The sequence below is a fragment of the Otolemur garnettii genome, unplaced genomic scaffold (genome assembly GCF_000181295.1).
Source record: "Otolemur garnettii isolate 467f Iridium unplaced genomic scaffold, OtoGar3 scaffold00104, whole genome shotgun sequence".
Lineage (NCBI taxonomy): Eukaryota > Metazoa > Chordata > Mammalia > Primates > Galagidae > Otolemur > Otolemur garnettii.
In genome coordinates, this window is record NW_003852499.1 from 5,472,024 (window position 1) to 5,480,842 (window position 8,819).

The window sequence follows — 8,819 nt, forward strand, 5'->3', positions numbered from 1 at the left end:
GAGTTATGGCCTTGGAATTCCTCCTGCTCATTCCAAAGCATATATTAACGTTTCCCAATTAACACTGCTGAAAAGTAAACCTCCACTTCAAAGAGGCAACATGGGAAAGGGACAGGGAATGAGCTGGGAGACATATTTCCTAAAAAGGCATCTGAGTTCTAGAACTATTCAGCTGAAAGATCCTCAAGGATCATGTGGTACAAACTCCTCCTATTACCCTGAGGCCTAGAAAGGAAGAGTGACATGCCCAAGGGCCCAGGCGCCCTGCACTCACCCCATTCCTCGGTCACCAAGTTCCACCTCCTTTTCCACCTGGAGACACCCCCAAAGCCACAGTCAGGACAGTCTGCCAAGCCACCTCACTTGGCCGGAAAACACACCTCCGAGCAAAGGCTCAAGGTCACCACACTTTTTAGCCCAAGTTTCTCTCCCCTGTTAATGACTCACCCTTCTCCCCAAATCTTAGGCGCTAAGCTGAGAAAAGGGAGGAGAGAACGGCACAGACCAAGTGCCCCTCTGGGGAGGAAATGGCAGGGCTGAGGGTGGGGAGAGGAGACAGAGACTTTCCTGCAGGAAAACGCACAAACATCACGAGAAGGACAGCGCACTTGCCAAGAACACTGCTGCAGGCAGAGGAGAGACCTGGGAGTTCCAGCGGGCCTCGAGGGGCTCAGGACCAGGATTTCCCACCTGGAGAAGGCACAGACTTTGGAATTCCCCAGACTTGAGTTTAAATCCCTCCGCTGGCATTTCCAAATGGCATGATCTTGGAGAGCCAATGAAGCCCTCTGAGTCCATTTTCCTCATCTATGAAATAGGCGCTTGGTGGAAGACCCGAGAGGCAGGCATGGTAAAGCAGAAAGTGCTGGTCATTCCCATCACGGAGACCTTCCTGGCATTTAAGCCTCCTGTGGCCACTTTATAAGTATCCTGAGAGGCTCAGAGAATATTCATTTGTGGACTGACTTTCTAAACAATATCCCATCCACCCTCACTGTGGGGGTATGGCCCAAGGGGTTGGGTCTGCTCATAGCACCCTGAGAGGCATGCTAAGCTCCATCCTCATCCTACTCTGAACCCTGCCCCAGGACTCCTGCAGATAGGATGAACTCAGTCCTGTGTCCACAGTTTCCCACACTGTCCACCAAAGTTCTGCCTGTCTTTGTAGCCTGCCTGCCTGGCTTAACACATGTCACCTGACCCTAGTCACATCCCTGGAAAGGACAGGAGACAGAAAGAACAACTCTGGAGGAGAAAATGTCTTCCATGGGTTACAGATGAGGAAACCAAGGCAGAGAAATTAGATTGCTGCTACCCAACAGTCAGCACAAGACCATTCTCACACGGTGGAGACCTGCTAGGCAGAGAGGCAGGGGTGCCAAGACAGCCAAGGGCTGCAAACTGTGGTGGGGCTGAGCCCAGACAGAAGTTATATCAAAATGGAACAGGTACCCTTGTTCCATTTTAAAAAAAAAAAAAAGAAAGAAAAGAAAAAAATTGGCTCAGCACCCATAGCTCAGTGGTTACAGTGCTGGCCATATACAACCGAGGCAGGTGGGATCCAACCCAGCCCGGGCCTGCTAAACAACAATGACAACAACCGCAACAAAAAAATAGCCGGGCATTGTGGCGAGCGCCTGTAGTCCCAGCTACTTGGGAGGCTGAGGCAAGAGAATCGCTTAAGCCCAGGAGTTTGAGGTTGCTGTGAGCTGCGATGCCACGGCACTCTACCAACAGCGACATAGACACTGTTTCAAAAAATAAATCAAATAAATAATTTTTAAAAAACTAAGGCTCTGGGAATACAATAGGAAAATGCAAACATGATCATCTCATCCCTACCACTACCAGACACACAGTGCCAGGCGGGGCTCTAACTACACATATTAAATCACCTAACATTCTAATAACCTTGTAAAACAGGTCCCCTATTATCCTTACTTCACAGACAAGAAGAGGGTCTTAAATTATCTGTCCACAGTCACATCATGGAGGAGTGGCAGAGTCAGGATGGGACCCTGAGAGTGGTGCTAGTCACCTCCCTACACATACCTCCTCCACCTCTAGGCTGCAAGGTGACAGTCTGGCAGGCAAATTCTCAGACCCACAGTCACAGGACCTGTGGCAACAGCTGCCACCAAGGTGCTTCCTCCTGTTCAGAACACTTGGGTCCTTGCTCTGCCTCCTGCCTGCAGTCACGGGTGAGACAGTAGGACACAGAGGCCAGGATTCTACTGGGATGTTCTGTTCCCACAGACTCAGAATCCCAGAATGGATAGACAGGGGAATTTCTGAGTGAGTAACTAACCACTAAAGAATAAAGTTATGCAAATCAGCCTGGAACACAGTTAGAGAGAAATTAGGCACAGCCTTTCAGAAAAAATCAGCCTGAGGAAGTGGGAAATACCCAGAATGAGTGCTCCTCCATGCTGCCTGCCTTGGGGCAGATCTGTGCCTGTAGTGGGTTTCCAGGCTGCTCCTGATTACAAAATGACAAGGTTCCTACCCCAAGAGCCACAGCAGAGGGATTGCTAAATGCACTGGAATCTCTCCCACCAACAGATGAAACAGGCCTTAGAACACAAAAATCAGATAAATGATCCAGCTGATTCCCCTCCCTTCCCTTGTTCTGTCCTGCTGTAGTGCTTTTTATAAATGGGTCGCTGGTCACAATCTGCTGCAGCTTATAAAATAGAGCCCAAAAAATGTATCAGATCAGAAGTGACAGGGGGCGAAACTCAACACCCTGCAATTTCAAACCCTTCCAGCAGAATGATTCGCCCTTGCAACACCCAGCAGGAAGCCTGGGTTCTGTGCAAGCCTCCTAGATTGAGCCTGGAAAACCAGAGGGGAAACTAGATGGGCCTTCACTGGAATTGTATTTTTCCCATAATTTCTAAAGACGCTGCTGAGCTCTCTCTTGCGTAAAACCGTGGTGCTGGTAAAGGTGAAGATCTGTCACCCTCGAAGGCTCCTAGCCCTCGGTACGTACGCATCTCCCGCAGGAATGTCATTCCACTCCTCAGATCCACCTCTAAGCTGAGGCTCAGTCCAGGAAACAACAAGCTGGAGTGTGTCCAAAGGCGGCGACCAGGGTGGTGGGGTCTAGAAATGAAGTGATCTGAGAAACAGCTGATGGAACTGGAGAAGAGGCAGAGGGATGGCTGTTGTCAAATACTCCCAGGTTGTCATGTGGACGAGGGAGCAGGCTCGCTCTCCCAGGCCCTGGAGGCAGAGGCCGGCCAAAGGATGGCTCCAGAGGGACAGCTCTCCTCAGGGGAAATGGTCAAGCAAAGTCTAGCCACCTGACTGAACCCAGAGTGGGGGACGAGTAGAGAGAATAGCCCACGAGGACCTCCTCCAAAAGTCTGTCATTATCTTAACAATCACAAGCCCTAAGGAGCTAGGTGACCTCCAGTCTTTGTGGGTCTACTGGTTTTTACCATCCCTTATTAAGTGTTTCCCAAGTGCCCACATCATCCTCAGCACTTCATATGCACTGCTTTGCTTAATCTTCACCATAACCCAGGTGCTATGCCTCCCTCATTTTTTTGGTTCCCCCCCCACACAAAATCCCTTTTAACAATGAGGAAACTACAGCTAAGAGAGCATTAGCAGCCTGCCAAGGTCAAGCTGATGGGCAACAGCAAAGCTTGTTCATGAACCCAGCCTGAGCCCTCAGCACTTGGGTCCTCATTCATTGTACAGTTTATAGGGGAGGCTGCCCTGGTCTTCCCAGACCTGTTAAAGAGCTGGCAGACTACTCTGGGAGGCCAAGGCAGGTGGACTGCTTGAGCCCAGGAGTTTGAGACCAGCCAGAGCAAGAGCGAGACCTCGTCTCTACTAGAAAAACAGAAAAAACTAGCTGGGTATAGTGGCACATGCCTGTAGTCCCAGCTACTTAGGAAGCTGAGGCAAGAGGACTGCTCAAGCCCAAGAGTTTGAGGTTGCTGTGAGCTATGACATCATGGCGCTCTACCCAGGGAGACAGAGTGAGACTGTCTCAAAAAAAAGAAAAGGAAAGGAAAGGAAAGAGAGAGAGCTGGCAAGCTGTGACCAAATGCAGCAAGGATATCACTAACAGGCACTAAGTTCTATTTTCCAAAAATTTTCTAATAAACATGTATTTGTAGATTTATAGATGTCTGTAAACTTTTATCTAAATATTCAAGTTCAGTCCACCCTCTTGAATTTAAGAACTAGTTGGTCAACTGAAAAGACAGACAGTAAAAAGCACTATTAAGTAAATGACATCCTGCAAGGATGTGGAGAAACTAGAATGCTCCTACACTGCTGGTGGGAATGTAAAATGGTGCAGCCACTTGGGAAAACAGTCTGGCAGTTCCTTTAAGGTGCAACACACAGTTACCACATGTTATGTCCAGTGTTATGGACACAGTGTTTACATTCCCCCAAAATTCTTACCCCCAAGGTGATGATCTTAGAAGATGGTCATGAGGGTACTGCCTTCCTGGATGAGATTGGTTCCGTTTAAAAGGGACGTCCAGAGAGCTCTCTCACCCTCTTTCCACTGTACAACAAGAAGTCCACAACCCAGAAGACAGCCCTCGTCAGAACCGGACCGTGCCGGCCCCTTGATCTTGGACTTCCAGCCTCCAGAACTGTGGGAAATAAATTTCTGTTAAGCAACAGAAATTTGGTGGCTTCTAGGCCTCTCAGTGTGTGGTACTTTGCTATCGCAGCCCAAGCTAAGGCAACCAGCAGCTCCACTCCTAGGTATGTGCCCGAGAGAAATGAGAAACACAAGTCCCCACAAAAACACTGTACGTGAAAGTTCACAGCAGCATTATGCCTAAGTTTAGTAATGTATTTTGCATATGCATGGTAATAGTGCAAATGTCTGACGAATGGGTAAGGATAACTAAAATGCCTATCCGTATTTAATGGAATATTATCGAGCCTGAAGAAGGAACGAAATTCTGATCCATGATACAACCTGGGTGAACCCTGAAAACATTGTGCTAAGTGAAATAAGCCAGTCACAAAAGATTACATATTGTATAATGCCATTTATATGAAATGTCCAGAATAAGTAAATCCACTGAAACAAAAAGTACATTAATGGTCATCTAGGGCTGGGAGAAAAATTGGAGGGGGGATGGGAATGACTGCTAATGGGGCTTCTTCTGTGGGGTGATGAGAACGTTCTAAAATTGACAGTGATAACTGTTACACACCGAGACTGTGTGAAAAACCACTGAATCATACACCTCAAATGGACAGACTTTATGGTATGTAAATTACATCTCCAGAAAGCAAACCCACTGGCCATCGTCATGCTAACAGATTATAGGGAACTGGGCAAAGGATAGAGGTTATGGAGTTGATTAAGAGAAGGCAGAAGCTCACTGCCTCTTGCCTAAGATGTCATTCCCCATTCAACAATATTTATTTAAAACATGCTAGAAGCCCTGCATTGCCCCACACAAAGGGTTAGCAAATAGTCTGTGGTCGGAGCCCAACCCACTCACTGCCTATTTTTGTATGATCTTGCAAGCTAAGAATGGTTTTTACATTTTATAAGGTTGAAAAATAAATCAAAAGCAGAGTATTTCATGATGTGGAAATTACATGAAATTCAAATTTAAATGTCCATATATAAATTTTGCTGGAGCACAGCCACACTTAGTCATTCAGGTATTGTCTACAGCCCCTCTGGTGCGGCGAGGGCAGAGCTGAGTAGTCGCAACAGAGACCATATGGTCTTCGAAGTCTAAAATACTTACAATCTGGTCCTTTACCGTCAAAACTTGCCTATCCCTGTGCTGGAGGTCAAAAACACAGGGGAGGGAAAGGGCTGAGAAGTAACAGTCAGGGCCTCTGTCCTCATGGAGTTTATGCCCCAGTGAGGATCATATAGCTGAGTACGCAATTATAAACGGAGATAAATGCTGCTATGAAGAAAAGCAGCTGCAGCAGCCCCGTGAGCGCTCAGAACAAGGGGTTCTGACCCAGGCGAGGGGTCAAGGAAGACTTCTCTGCAGCAGAACTTGACTCTGGACCTGAAGGAGTAGAGGGGAGCCATATTCGCAAAGGTCCCAAGGAGGGAGGGCATGCAGCTGGTTGAAGGACGAGGATGAGGCTGCAGGGCAGCCAGCATTCCAGAGGAGGGTCACGGCCCCAGGCCCACATCCCTGGAGAATGTGGGTAGGGGGCTGAGAGCCACCTGAGAGTGTGACTGCACACAAACCCCATGCTAGGAGGCATAAGAAAACTGGAAGGTAGAAGAATTAACCAAAAAATGAGTACTGATCACCTGACAAAGTATCCATCCCTTTCTTTATCCAATATTATACAGGATGCAAAAGAAAAAAAGATGCCATCTTTTTTTTTTTTTTTTTTTTTTTTTTGAGACAGAGCCTCAAGCTGTCCCCCTGGGTAGAGTGCTGTGGCATTACAGCTCACAGCAACCTCCAACTCCTGGGCTCAAGCGAGTCTCCTGCCTCCGCCTCCCAAGTAGCTGGGACTACAGGCGCCCGCCACAACGCCCGGCTATTTTTTGGTTGCAGCCGTCATTGTTGTTTGGCGGGTCCGGGCTGGGGATTCGAACCCGCCACCTTAGGTGTACGTGGCTGGCGCCTTAGCCGGTTGAGCTATAGGCACCGAGCCAAAGATGCCATCTTTTAACTCAAAGAAAAAAACAACAAGTTGAGGAAACAAGCCGAAGTTCTCATGATGGCCCAAGGACCCAACCAGAGCCGGATCCTGCTATTCGAACACAATTGCACTTGCTGTTTCCAATGCCTGGAATGTGCTTCCCGAGGTATCCACCAAGATTGCTCCAGTGATCCTTTGAGGTGTCCATGAAATGTACCCTCCTGAGCAGCTCTCCCTCCCCACCACTCTCTGCCCTTACCCTCAGCCCACTTCCTTCACGCTTTCCTCTGCCTGAGACACACACGTCTGCCCATTCCTCGACTGGCTCTCACACAAGAATATAAGCTTATGAGGGCAGAAAATTCATTTTTTTTCACTGCTGTATTCCCAGCACTTCAACTTGACATAGAATCAGTTCTCAATGAATATTCATAAATAAATGTAAACGTGAAACACCTAATGAAAATGTAAAGGCTAAATGTCTTTGATCTGCAACAACCTTGGGCAGATTACGTCTTTATGGCTCAGTCTCTTCTTTTAGGAAATGAAAATATTAAACATACCCACTTTGTAGTAAACGAGGTAACATGGGTAAACGCCAATGGTTCCGCTTATGAGCATCTTTTTGTGTTATGGGTCTTATTTTGTGTAACACATTAAAGGAAGGGTTTTTGATACATATCTCACGTAATCTTCACATAAACCCCATCAGACAGTTTTATTACAAGTTCCTTTTGAACAGAGGAGGAAACCTGTCCAAGGTCACACAGTAAGTGACAGCTGAAATTCAAGCCTGGCACCAACAGGACTCAAGGCCTACGTCCTTTCTCTATATTCAACTACAAACTAAAAGTAAGGAAGGAGGCTAGAAAAAGCTAGCTGGCATGTACTGCCACAGCTGAGAAGTGTTCATGAAGGGAGTGGACTTGAACTGTGGGCTGAAGGGGGGACAAGAGTCCAGATGACCAGTGGAAGAAAGTCCTTCTGGGCCCCCACAAGTGAGAGTGGTTCTTTTCTACAAGAAGCTTATACTGTTGTGCCACAAACAAGAGAGGATGACAATGGAATCGCAGGACTTAACAGTGAAACCTTAGATGCCTCCGGTCCAACCACAGGCTTTACACAGCAAGAAACTATGTTCTGAAGTGCTCCATGCCCCTGCAAAAGGCTGTGGGTGCAGCCGGCACTGGCGGTGCTTCCATTCTAAACTGGATGCTTTCCTATTCTTACTCATTTAACTCCTTCTCAAAAATTAGAGACATGACACAAGCTTGCTACGGCCAGAGAAAATAAACCAGACCCGGAAAAAAGTCAGCAAGTCCCACCACCTGCCAGAAACAATGTTATTTAAGAATTGCCTGTGTGACAGGTGCAGAGTTGCAGGACCTCAGAGCAGTTTGAACCTGCAAGAAACACACACATAACAAAATGCACTTTTATTCCTGTTCCATAAAGGCTAAAGAAAAATACCCATCGGGCTGTTAAAAACAACTAAATGTACCAACAGTGTTCTGGCTAACACGCTCCCTAAGACAAGGCCTAGCCAGACACCTCACTAAATCAAGAGTAAAGAGCCTTTTTAAGGCATAAACCTACAATTTCAAAGACAGCAAAAAGGTTGATGATTCCAACAAGATTTAAGAGAATGGAGGGTAGAAGGACAAATGTTAACAGGCTCAAGAAAGCTGAATCCTGGCTGAGTCTGTCGGTACACACCTGTAAAACTTTGGGAAGCTGAAAGAGGAGTCCGAAGCCAGCCTGGACAGCGTGGTGTGCCCCCTGTAGTCCCAGCTAGTTGGGAGACTGAGGCAGGAGGGTTGCTTAAGCATAGACATTTGAGGCTACAATGAGCTATGATCATGCCACTGCACTCCAGCCTGGGCAACAGAGAGAGATCCTAAAAAAAAAGAAAAGAAAAGAAGAAAGGAGGAAGGGAAGGAAAGAGGAGAGAAGGGGGAAGGGGAGGAGAGGAAAGAAAGAAAGGGGGAAGGGAAGGGAAGAGGAAGGAAGGGGAGGGGAGGAAGGAAAGGGAAGGAAAGAGGAGGGGAGAGGAGGACGGGGGAGGGGAGGGGATAAGAAGGGGAGCCGCATAAAGGCAGCCTGCCGAGCACGAATCCACAAGGGAACATCCACGAAGGCCGAAGAGCCTTTCCCATCCCAGGTGCTCACTCCACATGTCCCTCGACTGTCCCCTCCCATCC

The 8,819-nt window shown here is 47.7% G+C and overlaps 1 protein-coding gene across 3 annotated transcripts in view; it reads right to left on the minus strand.

The window, feature by feature from the left end:
* Positions 1 to 8,819, minus strand: part of TSPAN9 (tetraspanin 9) — a 198,329-nt gene that overhangs the window by 159,931 nt on the left and 29,579 nt on the right. Inside the window, exon 1 of one of the 3 annotated variants that reach the window (XM_003796433.3) lies at positions 4,426 to 4,622. The exons of the other annotated variants lie outside the window; for them this stretch is intronic. The gene's annotated coding sequence lies outside the window, so the exon portion shown is untranslated. Of the gene's footprint in view, positions 1 to 4,425; positions 4,623 to 8,819 lie in introns of those variants that run through there. 3 annotated transcript variants of the gene reach the window in all.